Source organism: Nasonia vitripennis, chromosome 1 (assembly GCF_009193385.2).
Source record: "Nasonia vitripennis strain AsymCx chromosome 1, Nvit_psr_1.1, whole genome shotgun sequence".
Classification (NCBI taxonomy): Eukaryota; Metazoa; Arthropoda; class Insecta; order Hymenoptera; family Pteromalidae; genus Nasonia; species Nasonia vitripennis.
In genome coordinates this window covers 17,687,131-17,706,458 of record NC_045757.1, presented here as the reverse complement: position 1 = coordinate 17,706,458, position 19,328 = coordinate 17,687,131, and the positions used below count along the sequence as shown (strand labels likewise).

The window sequence follows — 19,328 nt, the reverse complement described above, 5'->3', positions numbered from 1 at the left end:
CCTCAGCTCGCGGCGGAACGACTAACGAACGAACGAAGGGTCGTCGTCGTGGCAGTCGTCAACGTTGCCGTTGCCGCGCGGCGGGGCTGCAAGGCCCCCGGGGGAGGCTTAAAACGTGTGTATGTGTATGTTCGGTGCGAGAGCGCGTACCTACTGCCCGCAAATGTTGACTCGCGTCGCATTGTTTAGCGCGCCGCGACTTTTCCCCCGAGAGTTGCGGGCTTTATTTGCGCCGCGGCACGTATGTCTGGCGCGAGCGAGAGAGAGAGAGAGAGAGAGAGAGAGAGAGAGAGATGTGCCGAGAGATGAGTCGAATTAGGAGAAAGGGGAAAGGTGCAGGCGTTCTGTGTACAGGCATCGAGATAGCTGGATTTGCCTGACGGACGTGTCATACACGAGGGGGGAGATGACGAGATGAATTTGGTGGCTGAATGTGGCGTGTTTAGATCTCCCTCTCGACGGGGAATTGCTTTGATGAGGCGCTTTTGACTCCGAAGCCTTGTATACTTCGTTTATGAATTCGTTGCGCTAGACTCGCACAGTCTATGCGCGAGCTAGAGCATTATATTTTGTCGTCGATTTAGTTCTACCCCCAGTGGAAAATAAAATACACCGAAGCGCGGCTCTCAATCGAATAAGCGGGCAAGAGCGTACGGGTCGAAATAACAACCGGAGGCACTGTTAGATATACCATTCTTTCCTGTAATAATCTTGTGTAAAAGTTTGCGGTTACCTTTAGAGAGCAAAAAGTAAATCATATTTCGGCGCGGACGAGCAAAAAGGGATCGCTCCGCAAAGAATGAGAAGAAAAGAGGAGTAGCCGAGTCGGTGCCGACAAATAAAGAGGTTCCCAATACCCGCGAAGAGAGGAAGAAGAGAGAAAACAGCTCGCGGCGGACGGATCATATAATCTTATAAAAGCAGCGTCTACGCGAACGAGCGTTAATTGGGCTTTTCTATTTTCCACAACGTGTCGTCTGCAACGCCAAGCCTGCGGTTATTTGCTGGAGCATTATTATAACTGGGTCGTGAGCTCGCTCTTGCATCAGGTGATCCGAAACGTCGAGCAGCATTTTATTCAACGGTCCGCTAACGCGATTTCAGTACGGCGCCGATGAGGATGAAGAAATCCGATAACATTGCAAATATACATAAATTTCAACTATTCTAACTTTCTGACTCGGCTACAGCTTTGATGTCGTCTAGTGTTACTAACAGCCAATGATGAATCCCATATATTTCAAGCCTCCTTAAGCGTATGCAAACAACGGAGAAAAATATCCAGACTTAGCAACACCCGAGCAGATCCAATCCGGGCTTTCCTCATCGAGGCGTTACTTTACGACGCGAACGGCTCCTTCGATACACCCACGAGAATACCGGGAAGCGGATTCGCTTAACCCACAGAGACAGTCAGACACTTATGCATGACATCATCAGCCACTCGACCGAATCGACTTTGACGGCGATTAAGTGCGCGGGTATATAGTATGACGCATAGGTAGATGCGGAGGAATGAACGCCGAGACAATGTGCTGGCGGCTAGCCTCGGGATCTCAAAGAGGTGATCGCGCGGAGATTCTCTCTTACATACATACATAGAATACAAAAGCAAAGACGACTGCGAAGATGAGCATTTTTCTGCTGTCTCGCTTTTTTCATAGTGGCCGGCTTTGATGCCGCGTTAATTTACATGATAATAACATTGGCGGAATACGGCCTGAATAAACAAAGGGGCTATAGCTTGCGAAATTTCACTCGAGACTAATGGCTCTGTTCACGGCCGCCGACGGAATCGCGCGTTATACGTTGTCGCCTGAACAGCTTAAGTATTTTCGAAATTAATACGATGTAGACCGTTATTTTTTATACAGGTATTATTCTACTGATAATTTTTTAATCGAAAGATAAACTGCTTGATTTAGATGGCTGAAAGCATAATTAATAACGCATAAATGTAAATTTATGCTATTCCAGTGTTTAAGTTCTTTCGCATTTATTGGGCTCGCGTAAAAGCTATATTGCTAATTAATGCTAATAATTAAAGATTGGAAATTAACGTAAAGATTTCAGTAGTCAGGAGTGCAAACGCCTTTAACGTACATTTTATTTTAAACGTGATGTTTAATGCATTTGTCTCATCCTAAAAATAAAGACGTGTTGAACCTGTACAAACCAGAAATCTACGAAAACGCGCTTATATTCGCAAGCCGGCGTAACGGGCGCTTTATTGCACGGCTATATAGCTACATATCACATCCACGAGCACGAGTGTAAAAGATGATGGAAACACGGGCTTATTTTTCCACGAACACTCGCGCGCGCTGGTTTCATTATATTACCCCTCGAGCAGTCACCTGCCGGCATTTGCTCGACCCTAAAACTGTCCGCTCTATAGGAGCTTTGTAACGGCTCCTGAATAAGAAAGCGAATTTTATTGCACGGCGGCTTTCAATTATGACGTCTCTCGCGCGACGCGTATAGAGGTAGACACTGGACCGGGCGCGAATGGGAAGAACGGACCGGGGATTTTCCCGAATTTTATTGGGGATTTTTACAAGCTCTCGCGCTCTCAATTTTATTTCTAGTTATAAAGCGCGGCACCGGCTGCTGAATAAAAATCAGCCGCTATTTCCGGGATCGAAGGGCGCGCGCGCGCTCGTAAAGTATGAAAAGCTAAATTACAATCGAATTGTTCGGGGCACGAGAGCTTTCGTTATATTTACACCGGAATCGCGTGCGGGATGTAACGCAATTAAAGGCGTTATTATAACGTCCAACCCAGTACTGACACTAAACTTGCAATTAATTTACAATGCTGTGCAGCATACGTAACATTTGATTACCGACTGCGTCACCATACGTTACGAAGAGCGAACGATCCGCGTCAAATATGCATTGTGCAGTCATAAAAAAAAATACTCTCGTCAAATGTCAAAGAGCGAGTGAGAGGCAGAATGACTGCCAGGCGAAAATGCTCGTATTGCCAGGAATATTTCGCGAAAAAATCAACGCAAATTAATAACGTCGTTCGGCGAATTTATTACGCCTCTTTATGACGGGCAACACGATTATAATACGTGAATATACATGAAAGCGTACTTTTCATAACTTTACGAAAGGCGGCAGCTGTTTATAAAATAAATTTCGTTACGATCCACTGGACTATTATATATATTCGAATTATGCACATTTTCGCATGCGAAAACGCAAAATAAAAATGCCTCGAATAAAACGGCGAATATAGCCGGTCGTCGCGCGTGCCGTAACAAATTGAAAAAGCCGAAATCAAACCGCGCGCAAATCGCCGATTTTCCATGGCAAAAGATCAGCCGCTGCCTCTGAAAACGAAGGATTCGAGAGGCTGCGGTGCTCGGCTCTCATCAGTCGAAGTAGCGGAGTAGAAAAAAATCGAGACACAGAGAAAGAGAGAGGACGTTATTACCGGGAGATTTAACACCCAAGCATCGACGCGGCCTCGAAGATTACGGCCTGTTCTTTGAACTTTGAAATTGAAAAAATTTCCTCCCTACACGCGGGTCTAGAGTCGCACCGGTGCCACGCAACATCCCTCTAGGAAATTCTCACCCCTCAGCGGAGCAGCGACGCAGCGTCACAACTCGGCAATTCGTCCCCCGGCATCAGGCGCTGGCGTGCATCTCGCCTCCCGGTGTACATTTAAATAATTACAATCCCGGTGTCGTTTAGTCCCGCGCGATAATTTATAGCCGCGAGATCCGCACGGCGTGGCGAATTTTCCACAGTCTATCCGCGGCGGCGTCGTGCCGTAGTATACTGCAGCGTCCCCCTTGCTCGTCCTTTTTGCTTCTTTGATTCTAGCGCCGTGCCGGCGTTTCTCTCGCTCACGTGCACGTTCGCCCCTGTGCAATTCCAATCATAGAGAGCTCGACTCGACTCGACGGCTTATACGTTATACGCTCGCGCGCGCGCGCATGTGTGTGTAGCCGCTATATAACCGGCTGCTGCTGCTGCAGGGGCTCTTTCACCGCGCGAAATCTATTTACCTCGGCTATTTCACTTTGTCATCGGCGCGCGAAAAGGGAGGAGGACGCTAGACAGAGTCTCCACCAACCAGTCCATTAATTATGGAATTTTATTGACGGGGCTTTTGTTCGATCGACAGGTAACTCACAATATTAATTCGCTACTGTTTTCACGCGCTGATGTACGCGCAAGAGCGGGAGAGCGAGGGAAGAGCGATAGGCTGTATATTGACGACGCTGATGCATGGCACGAGCCGATGTTTTTGTTGATTTAAACGCTTTTTAGACCGAGCCGAAGAATGAGAAGAGATTGTGCGTATTTCGCTTGGCAACGTCGTTCTTTTTTCAATTCAAAGCAAACCTTTATTCAGGCGGACGTTTGCAAATTGAAAAATTCTTTCGTCGATTCTACTTTGAAATATGCAGACTGAAAAATCTAGAATTTCTGTGCATACATTATTCGCAGAAAATATCGAATTTCACATCAACTCGTCATTCAAGCCGTGAGATAGAACTCTTTTCTAATTCACTGAAAACTCGGCGCAAGCTCAGCGGTAATAACGATAGCTCGCGCTCGCCTATTGTCAAAATGCGTTACCCTCGTTACCGCATATCTTCAGCAGACCGCGGTATATCAATGACGTACTCTTTTCACTCTCCTGCACTCCGCCATACAATCCTCCGTGTGTACAGTCACATAGTGCCATCAGCGCTAGAAAAATATCTCCTTTCCACTAGACCTCCTCGCTTCCCTCCTCAGTTCGCGTCGACAAAAAAAAAACGCGAGAAAGGGAAACCTCGGCGGCGCGGCAAGCTGATATCTTTGCGTCATACCGCCAGGATTCTGAAGGCGAGCGCGGAGAATGATATAATAATTAGGCTAAATCTTACCCCCCCCCCCCCTCCTCTAATTAGTTAGCCGTCGGTGTTGTGCGACGCGAGAAAGAGCCAGTACGCGTATCGGAGGGACGTCGCACCAAAACATTGTCCTATACGCGAGTCGTATGGGGGAACTCGAGCTCACGCCGCGAGCGTTTCCCCGGTAATCGGAGCGATGCCATTTGCCGCTGCTGCAGCTCGCGAGACGTCCATATCGCGTTGCCTCTCGGTAATGGCTCTCGATGCGCCTCGTCCTGGACTCGCCCTCGCGCGCGGGATTTGACGTAATCCGGCAGGCCGAGAGATGTGTACGTGCTGACCTGCGATGACGGAGAGGAGATCCTTTTTTGTCGGAGCGAAGCTGAGGCTTTCTCGTTTTTCGCTCGAGAGGGACGATGGGGAGGATATACGTTACAATGCTAAACGCTTCGCGAGGGGATGACATGTCGCTCCGGTAATATGTCGCCGCGGCTCCGTTGGAAATCTTTTTCATTTGTTTGCCCCAACGGCGAGGGATTTGATTCGCTAATAGGACGCGAGAGGACCGTAGGAGTTTGCTCGAATTGAATTCAGAGCTGATCTGTCAAACGTTAAGCATGAACTATCGATAATTCTTTTGAAGTAACGTTCGATTTTCTGAGAAGAGAAATGTAGAAAACATCTAAATAAGAGAGAAAAGGAGATGACCACTTGAACAGCTTCTCCAAGACCACCCGATTTCCTTATAAAACCAAATAACACAATCGGCAGTCTGAAAGTGTCGATCAATCCAGCGAGTTCATGAAGTCCTCTGTTCGGCCGTCAAAACGAGCGTTTCCCAAAAACCCCGAAGAAAAGGGAAAAGAAATGCGCAGCCAGAAAAGAAGATCGAATGCGAAATGATCGATCAATCGGCGCAGCGCAGCCGGCGCGGAATTCGTCGCTGCATTCTTCGAGCAACAGAATTGACAAGCGAATACCGACGAAAGAGAGCGAAGGGGTTTCCCGCGTGCGCGCGCGCAGGGCGGACTCGAAGGTTTTGTCCAAACACGTCCGCCTAATCCTAACAGATGAGATTCCTCCACCCCTCCTCTCTCTCTCTCTCTCTCTCTCTCTCTCTCTCTCTTTCTCTCTCTCTCTTTCTCTTTCTCTCGGCGACTGTTTCTCTCAGCACTTCTCTGCTGCTGGTCCTGCGGAGGCGGTCGCGGCCGTGTACCGGTGATTTATCTCCGCGTTCGTGTGTGTATCCGTGTGTTTTTCCCGCGAGTTCGCCTCTTTCCCTACTCTTTGTTCTGCGTCGCGAGGCAGCAGGTCCCAGGGGGGTACGCCGTCTTCGGGAAAGCGAATACGCTTAGTGGACTTCTCATTCTTAAAGATACCCTGCGGTATACGAGGGATTCTTTGGTACTGCCGCTGCTGCTAGCTTGAAAGGAGCTGCTAAAGTGACAATGGAAAATACCTTTTCAACGCTCGTCGAGCTTCTTTCTACTGTCGGAATTCTTTCGCAGTTTTTTAAACGCCGCAGGAACGCATTTAGAGGGCATGCGTGACTCGACCCGACGGGACACTATATTATCCGGTGATCTGCTCTCGAAATTAGTCAAACCGAGATTGCGCGCGAACTTTAAAAAACACTGCTCCATCGCAAAGAAAAAGGCAGAGGCCATCACTCTGTCCACAAGTGAATTATTTCGTATACAGAACAAACAGTCGGCGGAACATTCGCAGCAAAGTTTTTTCACTTTGATCCGCGGACGCCCGAGAGCCACCACTCTCTGCTCTTTGTTTTCGTCCGGCATCTCGCATCCCGTACGGCCTGTTTTTTGCCGGTCCACTCTTTGCGTCCAGTCGTCCGTCTCGTCGAGCGTTCGGAACTCGGGCTGGAAAATGGAAGAGAGCGACTCTCTCGCTCTGTCCACCCCCGCGGAGGCCTTAATTTATTCGGCCGTCGGCGCGCCCCCTTTATCGGGAGGCGCTCGGAGAAATATCCCCAAGCAAATCTGCAGTATCCCCGCAGTCGAGGAAGAGACAGCGGCGAAGCTTTTACTCGTCCCTCGGGGGCATGTAAAATAATATCCCAGAAACATTTATTCCGCGCCGCTCGCCTTTTTCCGCCTGCAACCGGCGAAATGTCAATCTTAGTCGTATATTTATAGGGATGTGCAACCACTCGCAGGACAACACGCTACTCGAGCTGGGATACATTCGTCCTCCAGTGGCAGAGATCCAGATCGAGATTCCCCTGTTTTTATTCTTTCTTTTTCGCCGCGCTGCGCTTTGGAGGAAGAAGTCTCGGAAAGAAGGAGTGAGAAAGAGGGTGTTTGGACAGTTCAATTTATACAGGTTGCACCTTCGAGAGCGCCGGATTTTTGTGGGATGACGATTCTGAGTACACGCGGAGATGGGATCGGAAGATTTCACGCCCGGTTGGTGCGCATAGCTGTGCAACACTTTTGGGAAGGAATTTTCGTTTTCAATTTTCGGCTTATTGTGCGCCCAGAGATTCTGACGGATTGTCGCGATTAGTCATTGTTTTGATTTATTGCGGTTTTGTGTGCGTGGAAAAGACGATACATAACGCTGTTTCAGAAAAGTGCGTTCTTACTCGTTTCGAATAATAGAATTTGAATTCCTGGTGGGACAGGAGCGCATATACACAGATAGAGAAGGATGGTACGGTTTGTTGCTCACCTCGGTTCGTTACGTGCTGTGTATTCCCTCTGCGCGAAAGCTCCAATCTTCTCTCCATCTCTTTCTGTATACGTGTATGATTGTATGGGCAAATCTGTTTTTGCGTACTCCGAATGCGTGTTTCCCTCTGAAATTGATTTAAACGTGAATCAGTTAGTGTGTACAATTATGCATATAACTGATAAGATACTTAATTTTGTAAATAATTATATTTTTGCTGAAAAATATAGCGGCAGCTAAAGATATTGCTGATGGTTTATACGGGAAAATAACCCGATTGAGCCTAGCTGCTCTTCTCCAATTACGCCGCTGCAGGAAAGGCGGTCGGGAGATTTGCCAAGGGACTACACGATGTAATGAACTTAGCTGTGTAGCGAATCGTATACTTCTGAAAGCTATACAACCACGAAGATATAATAGAGAAGAGATGGTTATTTCGAAAATTGCTCGTATCAAAAGATTTGAAAATATATGTCTTCCTGCGGTGATGTACGTGTATTATACAGAAGAAGCTCTCTCGTCGCCACACCGAATAATCAAACATTCCTTGAAAAGTTCGAAATGACAACCCACCGGTGTAAATATTCATCAGTGCACTCCTTTCATTATCCTTCAATCATATTTGCTGCGCAAGCCACAAGTAAATAATGCAGCTTACATCGCGTCAGTCTGGGTAAACAGGATCAAAATATCCCGTTTGCCATCAAAAATGCATGAACGCGTTTCCGCTCGGAATTTCGCATTTCAGTCCGTCGCTAAAAAATTCCGTTTGTTCATTTCCAGAGCGGGGGGAGGGCGGCGACAGTCGACACTTCGACAATACCCAGACCGGAGCGCATTTCCATCCTCAGCGAAACATGCAAAGTGCTTCACTCGAATATGGATTATTCTCCGTCCGCGCGAGAGGTCAAAAGGCAGGGGAAACCGAGGCAGCGACAAAAAAAGACACGAAAAGCAGAGCAGTAGCAGCCGTCGCGCAGCCAAGGGAAAAGGGACTCCGCTCACCGCAAAACGCGTCTGCCGCGATGATGACAAGAGTCGATGCGTCAAGACTCACGAGCCGCGAGGAATCAAATATTTATCGGCCCAACGGGATTTCGCGCGCTGCGGCCGCCCTTTCGTCTATATCTACGCTCCCGCAGTCCGTATAACACAATCCTCGTCGTTACGCAGCCGCGGGAAAAGGGGAAAAGCAACTCCGCACGCGGTCGTGCGGGACAATTTCTCAGGCCGAAAGGGAGAGCGATGGCCTCTCGTCCGAGAGGGTCAATTGGATGTTTTCCGCCGTCGATGTCTGCTGCTGTCGTCTCTGATGGAAAAGAGACCGCGGGCCGGGCGAGAAGGAGGAGACTGTGAAAAACGAAGGGAAGAAAACGCTTGTGACGAGGATTTTGCTTTTAGGACTCACTGTAGATTCTTTTCTGTATATTGTCTATTTTGATTGCAGGTTAGCCAAAAAATCGATACAATTGCAGCCGCGTTTGATGAATTTTGAATATTGACATTATACTATGACATTTACTCTAAAAAATTATTCGAGTAATATATGTGACGCTATGTATAATAATGAAAAAGGCAGCCGTGAATAGATGATGAATCTCAAACCGGGCTTTTAAAATGTGACTTCACGAGAACAGACAGTAATGAAATAATAAGGTGTCTACTAATCGTCGCAAATACTGTATCTTAATTGAATGATCTCATTTGAGCCAAAAGTATAACTGGATATAAATATAGTCCTCTAACTAAGTTTTGACCCGTCAAGGGCGAAAATAGAAAGATTGTAAAACCATTTCAAAACAATGAACAACTTTGATAAACACATTTTAGTTTTATCAGCTGATCTTGAATCACGCTATATTTCATACATAAATCCATGCTTAAAATATCAATGTCACAATAGTAAGTAACAGTTATATCTGTTAATTTTAATTTACTTATAAACAGAAATCATTTCGTGATGGCTTTATCAGCGAACAAGTGAAAAACCTGTCTGTATCCAACGCAATAAAATCATACACAACCCACTCTATCAACTCGATCTTCCGCTATCCACTCCACACAAAAGCAAAGTCCTCGAGCGACAGAATCATCCCAACATCTGACTCTCACCGTCAGCAGCAGCAGCAGCAGCAGCGCAGTCACGATAACGAGGATAATAATGGAGTCCCGGCGACGGAATCCCGCGGGCAATCGGCGACTCTATTTCGTATTAAGGAAAACGCGACAGTCATGCTCGTTTATGAGGCGCTGCTCCGGGCTCGTGTAAACACCGACAGAGACGATGCTCCGCCGAGATCTTCACGGCCGAGAGGAGGCGAAGAATCGACGGTCATTATTCCTCGTAATAATCATTGGGTAATTATATTGTTCGATTCACATGGCCGCCCCACAACGGGTTTTTGTTATCAAGGAGAATACGCACGCGTGACCCTTTTGCAGCGTATACAGCCAGGGCGAATCTCTGTATAAGAATGACGCAACTGAAAATTTTTTTAATTTGCATTGGCTTATTTCAGGCAGGAAGGATCAACCCCTTGTCAATCGACTTGTGAATAACGAAGGGAATTTTGTGAATTTTTCTTTTCAAATATATAGGCGAAATCTTAAGATGTAAAGAGTACAGAAAAAATACTTATATTCGCATATGCCTGTGTATTGGATCGAACACCGGTCATAATTAAAGCCGCTAGCATATCGCATAAAGAACGTAAAAATGGCATCCGTTTTAAACGAATCTTCTCATTTTAAATAAGGACCGACTTTAAAATAGACAATCAGCTCCATCATCTTTGATAAGTGCCTCTTGGATTCCAAATTATCGATATTCCACTCACCGAGATAGGTACTATTTTCTACCTTAAATTCCGTTGTCAATTATATATCTAACCGCAATATCTTTGACTTTAATTCTGTATAAGGAGACGAGCGATCTTAACTAGCTTGTAACGGTCGTCGGGCAAATGCCAAGGCCAAATTCGAGATTGTTGTGAGGAAACATGACGCGGCGTTATGCGCGCAAGAGTGTGTGTACGTGATATAAAGCCAAGTGTGACGAAGCCGCGCACGTATAGTTACTTGGGAGCTTGGGACTCTTGCAGAGTTCAAGCTCCAGTTGTACGACAAAGCGGCGGAAAACCCGAGAAGGGGTGAGTTTTAAAAGAAAAAGTTGGCATTATACTGTGTCAAGCGAGTCTAATTTTATTATCGACGACAGTTTTCCGTGTGGTCCACAAAGACGTCGACTGCAGCGGCGTTTCATCAATCGAAAAAGACGACCGGCCGAAAGCTCCACGACGAGTATCCGTGCACGGACGAAGGCCATCAGAATCAAAGGATCCTGGCGATAATTTATTTAAATTTGTAATAACGACCGTGTCGGATGCGTTTCCGCAAGCTTTTTTCAAATCCAACTCGCAAGCAATCGAATCCTGGCTTCGACTGCGCATTTCTATTGTAACATCAATATTGTTTGAAATAAACATTTTTTTTCACATGAAAGGGGATAAACACATTCTATTGTTCTCCGGCATTTTTACAAGCTAAAGCTATATATACTTAGCATCATATTACATTCCACAGATCTCTTTTGCACACAACCATCCAGCCGTATAATATATAATATGGCTCGCACTCGTCATCGTCATTTATATCTGACGTACGTAAGGGAAGCTCAATATGCGTACAAACAATAATCGCATTAAGAAGAAAAAGCCAACAGCGGTCGATGCAGAGAAGTTGCTGCTGCTGCTGCTGCAGTGCCGAAGGAAGTGCGCGACGCGATCTCGCGCTGGGCGGAAAATGCTGACGCACCGGCTTTAATCCACAGCGTGTGCGTCTCTGGTTCATTTGGGGTTACGTAAAACACCGGGGAGTCCCCGCCGGCTCGGGAATTTCTGCAGCACTTACACGCGCGGGGACTTACAAGCGAGAGGGAGAGACACGGCTGGAATAGGACCACCTCGCGGGGATCCTCCTAATGCGCCCATCGCTGAATTAATAATAATCAGAAGCGGATCGCGCCGCTTAATATTCGACGATCCTTTCGGGCTCGGTTTTTTTTTTTTCACGACTCCGCCGTTCGAGGGCGAGCTTGCAGAGGGTGCGATTGAAAAATCACCGGGCTTTCGGAAAAGCAGCTGCTTTCGGATTCCCCGGGCCTGGAATTGATTGTCTGCGAGCCGTGGGTGGGGAAGATGCCGCGCGCAAGGTGCCTCTTGATGGATTAGGAATGTACCTATGAGTTATTTAGTATACAGCCCGGGAGAATCGCTGGGTATAACGAGAGGGAATTTCGGTATAGGTGCTCTGACCGGGACTTGAGTGATAGCAGCTCGTTCGACACGGTGTCGTGTCATTGATGATGCATATTTCATTGGCTAGTTTGAGAAGTTTTTCCGTCTCGAATCGGAGGAGGTCGTACCGACTAAAGTGAACTTTTCCAACGGAAGAATTATTCGCGTTAAGGCCGACACTGATGCGATTCCGAAACGCAATTTCGTAGTACAGCGTGGAATGCTTGCTGCACGGCCGCACGACATTGTATACACTCGACATGATGAAAAGCCGACGATGGATATCGCAGGGGAGATAACGTTTATTCCTCATGTCTTGCTTGGGTAAGCACATGGTGAATTATGGTTTCTGCGGTTTCGGCGATATCCTCTCTCTGTCTTCGAAAGGGGAGAACACAAGGCGCCACTTACCGTCTACGCTCGCACTGCGTTTATATAGGAGCCTCGAAAAGTCGCAGTGTCATTGGCCGGGCATGTATACCACCGTCTTCCTTCTCGACGCACACAATAACGTATTAATCCGTTGTTGTTGTGCTGCCGCCGCTGCTGCTGCTGCGCCTCCCTCCACATCACCCCGTGAAATAAACCCATTACGAGTACGCGAACTTCCTCGAGAACTGACTCCCATTGTTCCTTCCTTTTTGACTGATCTATATGTGCGCATTATATTGTCCGTTTGATTACAGTGCCGCTCTCGGTCTCCAACGTTCATGACTTTTGATGCTCGTGCCACATATACTTGCCATTTACTTCAGCTCCGATGATCGTGAGTTGAACAATGTCGTTGTGAACATTTCTTTCATTTCTTGGAAATATTTCCACTGAGCAACGCACGATATGATGATTGTTGGAAATTTCGAATGTGTTGAATTCAACATTTTCAATATCGGAAAGTTATTGAAAAAAGGCTCGTTGATAATCCGCATGCATTGAAACGCGGGATTACGCTCCATCGATACATTATCATTTTTCCATTAAAGTAAGCTGAATATAAGAAATCCAATCACGTATCGGAGCCCCCTCTCGCGCAGCGGAGAAAAAATCACGCATAAAGTGAGTAACTTTCTTCCTTCCCTAAACTCGCACGTACACTCTCCGCGTATTCGGATCGGAAATATCGCCGAACGGACCGTTACGCAAGCGACCCTAGAAGCGAAAAACAATATAAACTAGCGAAAAAACATATGAAATCGCATCCCCGCGCTTTTCACGCTCGAAAAGATCCGCGAAACTCTCATTCTTCTCCCAACGCTCGAAGCTTTCCACCATCGACAACAAACTAAAGGCGGTGTCACAGTCCAACTATACACTTTTGCACCAAAATCGTTGTTGCTGAGACGATCATCAATAACCCGAATATTTCTCACTGTTATATTGACTATAGCAAATTTCCATTAAAAATGCACGAGCAGTAATGCAGGTTGGATAAATAGGCGAGCACAGCGGTGCGTGTCCGGACCTTAAAGGGCGTGTTCCGCCATTATTTATAAGCGAAACGGCCCTGCGAAGTTTGCGGGGGATGCTTGAATTTATAAGCGGCGCAATTTTTTATCCCGCTCCACGGGCTTAGACGGGGCGCTAGGGCGGCTCTGTCTTGGTCCAGCGAGTAACGCCCAGTCGAGTAGCTGCAGCGGCTAAAGCCACCCCCAAGTCGCGGTTCGTCGCTCTCGTGCGGCGGCTGTCTTATTTTCCCCTGAAAACCGATGCCAAATGTATATAACGCACGCCTGCCTTCACGCGCGCGGTAAATAAAGTGCCCGAGAGCAAACTCGTTTCTTGCTGAGTTGATTTTAAATGTTTTAATGATTTACGGGCGCACGTCAGGTCTCGTTTGTGCCTTTGTCTTTCGGCGACTGCCACAGCTTTCGTAGTGCTAGGGCCAATTTCTTTGTATGGCTGATGGATTCGAAAATAGTTTTTGGTTTATTGTAACGATTCGCTGGTGAAATACCTATCGCTTGGATTATGTTGGATGTAGCTTTTTTAATTTTTCTAATACATCGCGCTGCTTGTCGAGAATGCGCATACTCGAAATGTCGGGCAGCCATGGTAATCCGCATGAAATTACTTAGCAAAATTAAAAATGTTATGCGCTACACCGACGGGTTGGTTGCCGTCATTATACTTTCCATTACAGAAAGTGTATGGCGCATAAAAATGCGTGAAATCACCATCGATTTGTATAAATTTCACTTGCACCAGGTGCCACCCGATACGCACCTCTATATATATATATATATATATATATATATATATATATATATATATATATATATATATTATATATATATATATATATATATTATATATATATATATATATATATATATATAATATATATATATATATATATATATATATATATTATATATATATATATATATATATATATATATATATATATATATATATATATATATATATATATATATATATATATATATATATATATATATATTATATTATATATATATATATATATATATATATATATATATATATATATATATTATATATATATATATATATAATACATAAGCCTCCGAATGCGCAGTGAAAGGGGGAAACTGTTATAAATTACCTTCAGCGATGCAATTAATTAAAGAGCCTCCGCACGCATCTTCCATTCGATTATCCGGATTAATAAGCCGCGCGCATCCCTGCTTATACATATATATGATCCCGCAAAATCACGAGATTAGCCTTGCACCCTCGACCTCTTTTTTACGATTTATTTTATTCCTTCCGTCCATCTGTTGGCATAATACTCAGCCATGCGCGCACCACTAGTAACCTCGGATAAATATATACAACATACACCGCAGTAGCGCTGCACCGACTGCGAGTCGGAATTATAAACAGGCATCTCTCTCTCCGCATGTGTCCCCGTGCATATCGCACAAACACACAACGCTATCGAATTTCTCTCTCTCTCTCTCTCTCTCTCTCTCTCTCTCTCTCTCTCTCTCTCTCTCTCTCTCTCTCTCCCGGCGCGCAATTCTGTAATTGATTTTCACGAAATCCTGATTTATATCGGCGCCGACAAGCCAGAGCCGAAAAAACACGTGTGCCGCGCCACCACAAAGTACGAGACGCAGCCGGATCGCAATTGGGCCATCGCGCGCCTGGATTAGTTTTCCACAGGGGGGAGTTCAAAGTGCTCGCGGAGAGGGCACAAAAGTGCAGAAGGCGACCCCCGATATATGTATATAGCACAAAGCTCCAAGGAGTGAACATTTACGGCGGTATACAAAAGTTATATAGAAAAGGGACCGACGGTAAAGTGATGGGGGAATGCAAATCGAAGAAAAAGGCATTCGTCAGACGACTTGTTTGTATATGACGACTTGTTTGTATACGACATTTGTATATGCAAATGAGCCGAGCCATTTATAAATCATCCTAACGAGCTTTTGATTGCGAGACTGCATATAGTGCGGCGACTTGCGTCTTCGCTGTGGGTATTGGCCTCCTCTCGCGCTTCTCCTTTTTCCGTCTTTGAATTTCTTTTTTACGATCCGCGGGAGCGATTAAATCGTCGCTTATTAAGAGAATATTCAAATGCGGTATTTCCCGACGGCTGCTTGGAATTAAATGCGCTATTATGCTCGTGAATCAAGTGCCGCCTTCTGAGGTGTTATTTTAATTTAATTCGCGACTTTTCGCGCTAATTGATGAGCGTCGAAATGAAGCTCGCATTACGATTATTTAAAAAATGTCGGATATATTATTTGTTCGCTGCATTCCAAAATAAGCTATTTCGTTACTCAAGAGTAGCTCGAAGCAATAATTTAGCGGGAGGTTTTCAAACAATTTTCAAACGCTTTTCAAAAATTCCGCAAACACGCAAGGACAGAAGCGCGGTGAAAAGTTGACAACCTCGGAGATAATCACTTATGCACAGCCCACGGAACATAAATACTAAATTACGAGTCCTCGCGTTCGCCGAGAGCGAGAGAGAGAGAGAGAGAGAGAGAGAGAGAGAGAGAGAGAGAGAGAGAGACGCTCTTTTATGAAGCGTAATCGACATTACGTATTCATTAATCCCGGCGCGCGCATTCGGAAGGTAAAACTTGCGGCGCGTTGAAAAAAATTCTCCCGGCTATGGTCCAGCCCCCAGCTCACGCGTCTCGCATTAAGTGAATAATAAAGCCCGCCGCTATAATGCACGCAACGATCTCCGGCCGGCTCTGCACCCCCCGAAAAAGAAGAGCTGGAGCGAAAAACGAAGTTACGAGCGGTCCCCGAGCGCCGGTGACGCAGGCCTGCACGTGTATAGGCACACACAAGCGGGCCGGCGCAAAAGTTCAAAATTTCAAATATAAATTCGAATTAAGGCTCGCGCGTGAAAGCCGCCCTGAAATTATATCATCGCACGAGCGCGCCCTGATCGAATTACCAAGTTGAGTGGCTTTCTCTCTCTCTCTCTCTCTCTCTCTCTCTCTCTCTCTCTCTCTCTCTCTCTCTCTCTCTCGAACTTTGTACTCCGGATGTTAAGAAGATCCGATATACATGCCGACCCGCCGCGAAGAAAGAGACGAGCCAGTACGCGGATTTCACAACTTGACTACTATCAACTCTACAGGCTTTTTTTGACGCTGCTGCTGCTGCTTTGCGAAACTTCGCTCGGAGGATCTGGACGAGCAATCGTTTTCAGTAACGACTGGGCGACGGACGGCGAGCTGCTTCAGCCAAAAGTCTTGGGAGAACTTGCCGCTGTACTGGGAACTTCGACAGAAGACTGCTGCTGCTGCTATGCTGGATGGAAGAAGGATCGGAATAGGACACGAGGATCGACTGATCTTGCCAAGTTGTGTTTGAAAGTCCTAGGGGATGCTGCAGTTTTTTTTTTGTTCGTTGCGGATGCCGCAGATGCTTGTGTGGGATGCACGATCGAGATTTAATTCAATTGAGACAACAGGAATGTGTGCACCTTCTATCGCGGATAAATCTGCGCGAGACTGTATTAATATTTTATGTAAATATACTGCACTGTTATAAACGAAACTGCGTCACAGAGTTTTTTTCACCGCGAGATTAAGTAATAGAAAAAATGCAGATGAATCATTGCCCTTTTTTCTGCGCTGAATCTTATACTTGAGTCCAAGATTTTATTATACTATGCAAATCTCAATTTAGAAAAAAAGTTACAAGCCGCTACTGCATTATCATAATCGGGATATAATTTAGAACGAAAGCCTACTCGCGCGCACTAACACTAACGTAGATTGATTTATGATTACATAAATCTAAAAGTGGGCCTCTAAATACGAATCAATAAAGAACACGTGTATTCTCTGAAATTTTTAAAACTCCCATTAATAACTTCGGCATATGGGATCAAATTTCCTTGTTTTCCCGCAGCGACAAAGGCGCATATTGCATGGACCGCGACAAAGGCCTATTAATGTTTACAATTTAGTGTACCAAGTTAGCGATTCATCAAAATAGTATATTGTGTACCAAGGGCGTAAAGTGGGCTTTTTTAGGCCGAGTGTGGATTTTGCAGTACGAGCCGCAGACGAGTACTGCAAAATCCACGAGGCCAAAAAGCCCACTTAGCCCTTGGTGCACACCATATTTTATGTAACGCGCGGACGTATTTTCGCGTTTTTTCGTACGTGTTAAGGGGGCTGATGTGACTATTTTTTGACACGGCAACCGTGCTCTTGTCTTGTTCAAACATTATATAAAAGTCAAATTCATTTTTGTTTTTTTTTATAAATAAATAATTGATTTTAACAGTACCGAATTTATAATGAGAAAATTGGAAAAAAATGAAATAAAGTATTATGTAAAGGGTTTTAATGAAAAAAATAAGAAATTTCGACAATGTTAATTTATATTTAGTTATAAATTATATATTGTTCAAGAACATAACAGTTTGTACATTTTTTATTTAATAATAAATAATGCAAATTATCAAAATCAGCTTTTTATTTAAATTACAAAAGAAAAATTTTGCGGGCAATAAAGACCACACTCGGCCGCCTAAAAAAGCCCACTTTACGCCCTTGGTACACAATATACTATTATGTAACACGCGAACGATTTTCGCGTTTTTCGTACCTATTAATAGGGACTAAATAAACTCTTTTTTGACCGGCGGGCAATAAAAACCTTTATTGCCCGCATATTCAAACAGCGGGCAATAATGGCCTTTATTGCCCGCTAAAAAGTCTTTATTGCCTGCAAAATTTTTTTCTTAATTTAACACGGACGAAAAAACGCGAAAATACGTCCACGCGTTACATAAAATATGGTGTGCACCAAGGGCTAAGTGGGCTTTTTGGCCTCGTGGATTTTGCAAAATCCACACTCGGCCTAAAAAGCCCACTTTACGCCCTTGGTACACAATATACTATTTTGCATGCGATACTATAAAAGCCTATGCGCCGTAATACATATATAGCTTAACTTCGAAATGTCTTAATAACGATGAAAAAGTGAAACATGCTCGGATTATCATGTACTCCAACGTCTTTATTAGTGATAAATTATTCCGAAAATCAGTTTCACGAAAATACCCGCATTCCTCGAAGCTTTTTCTTCAACAGCCGCAATAAATCCGAAAAATTTCACCGTCATAACGGAAACAAAGCAAAAGCCCCGATAAAAAAACCGCGAATAAAATTAGTCCCGAATTTAATACAATGTCCGTCGACCGCCTAATAAATCTAAATCCGCCGCAGCACCGACCTATCCTCCACGGCCGGCAATAGCATCCGCAACAGCCCGAAGAATCCAATATCTTGCGTCAGGGCCTCGCCCGCCCGGGCAATAAAATCGGTAATTGCTGGTTCCTCCGCGACGAGATCTGCCCAAAAATGGAAAGGATTCACTCTCTCGCCGCAAAAGCCGGCAGCGTCGCAAGAAGTCGAGGTCGAGGCTTCTATTCTCTCTCCTTCCTCTAACTCTCTACTTGCGCGCGCGCGCGCACGACACCTCCGCAACGTTCTCGCTTAAGGTCACGGCGAGTCGCGGGCGACTCAGCTGTAAATCAGCGTCGTTTAGGAAAGCCAGAACATGAGAATCGCCGCGAAAACGAGCAGCGGCGCGTAGGAAGCGCAGAGTATAATGACCGGGAGACAGTGAAAAGAAAGAAGTTTAGGGCTGTGGGCCACAATTCGAACCGCGTGCGCGCGCTACTCGCTGCAGTCGTATTTTACGCGGTGGTCTCGGAGCGAAGAGTCAAAAGAGAAACATAGTTATGGCGGCATGTCGCTCCAAGGATGATTTAGGTTTAATAACGACTGCAGGGGGGCCTTGGGCCCTGACCGTCCGACCAGACGGGCCCCTGCAGGTCACTCGGCCATTGTGGGAGTCGAGTTGGATGACGTATACTTGCATACGTCTGTTAGGCGCGCCCGGTCAGGAGTCCAGATTCCTTCTGTGCAGCCGAGGCCTGCTCCGCTGATGTAGGTAGGATGGGTTGAACAAAAGTGGAATAGAAAATTTCGGAAAACTTTTACTTTTCGCT

General features: G+C 45.5%; 1 protein-coding gene and 1 long non-coding RNA gene across 2 annotated transcripts in view; one reads left to right on the top strand and one right to left on the bottom strand.

Annotated features, from left to right (window-relative positions):
* The window catches only part of LOC100115632 (MOXD1 homolog 2), a 432,542-nt gene that overhangs the window by 266,239 nt on the left and 146,975 nt on the right, over positions 1–19,328 (bottom strand). Inside the window, exon 5 of the mRNA XM_032595855.1 lies at positions 7,554–7,680. The gene's annotated coding sequence lies outside the window, so the exon portion shown is untranslated. The remainder of the gene's footprint in view (positions 1–7,553; positions 7,681–19,328) is intronic.
* On the top strand, positions 9,618–11,054 carry LOC107982202. The gene is made up of 4 exons (XR_001729747.3): positions 9,618–9,911; positions 10,073–10,398; positions 10,475–10,702; positions 10,771–11,054. It is a non-coding gene; the product is annotated as an uncharacterized LOC107982202 (long non-coding RNA).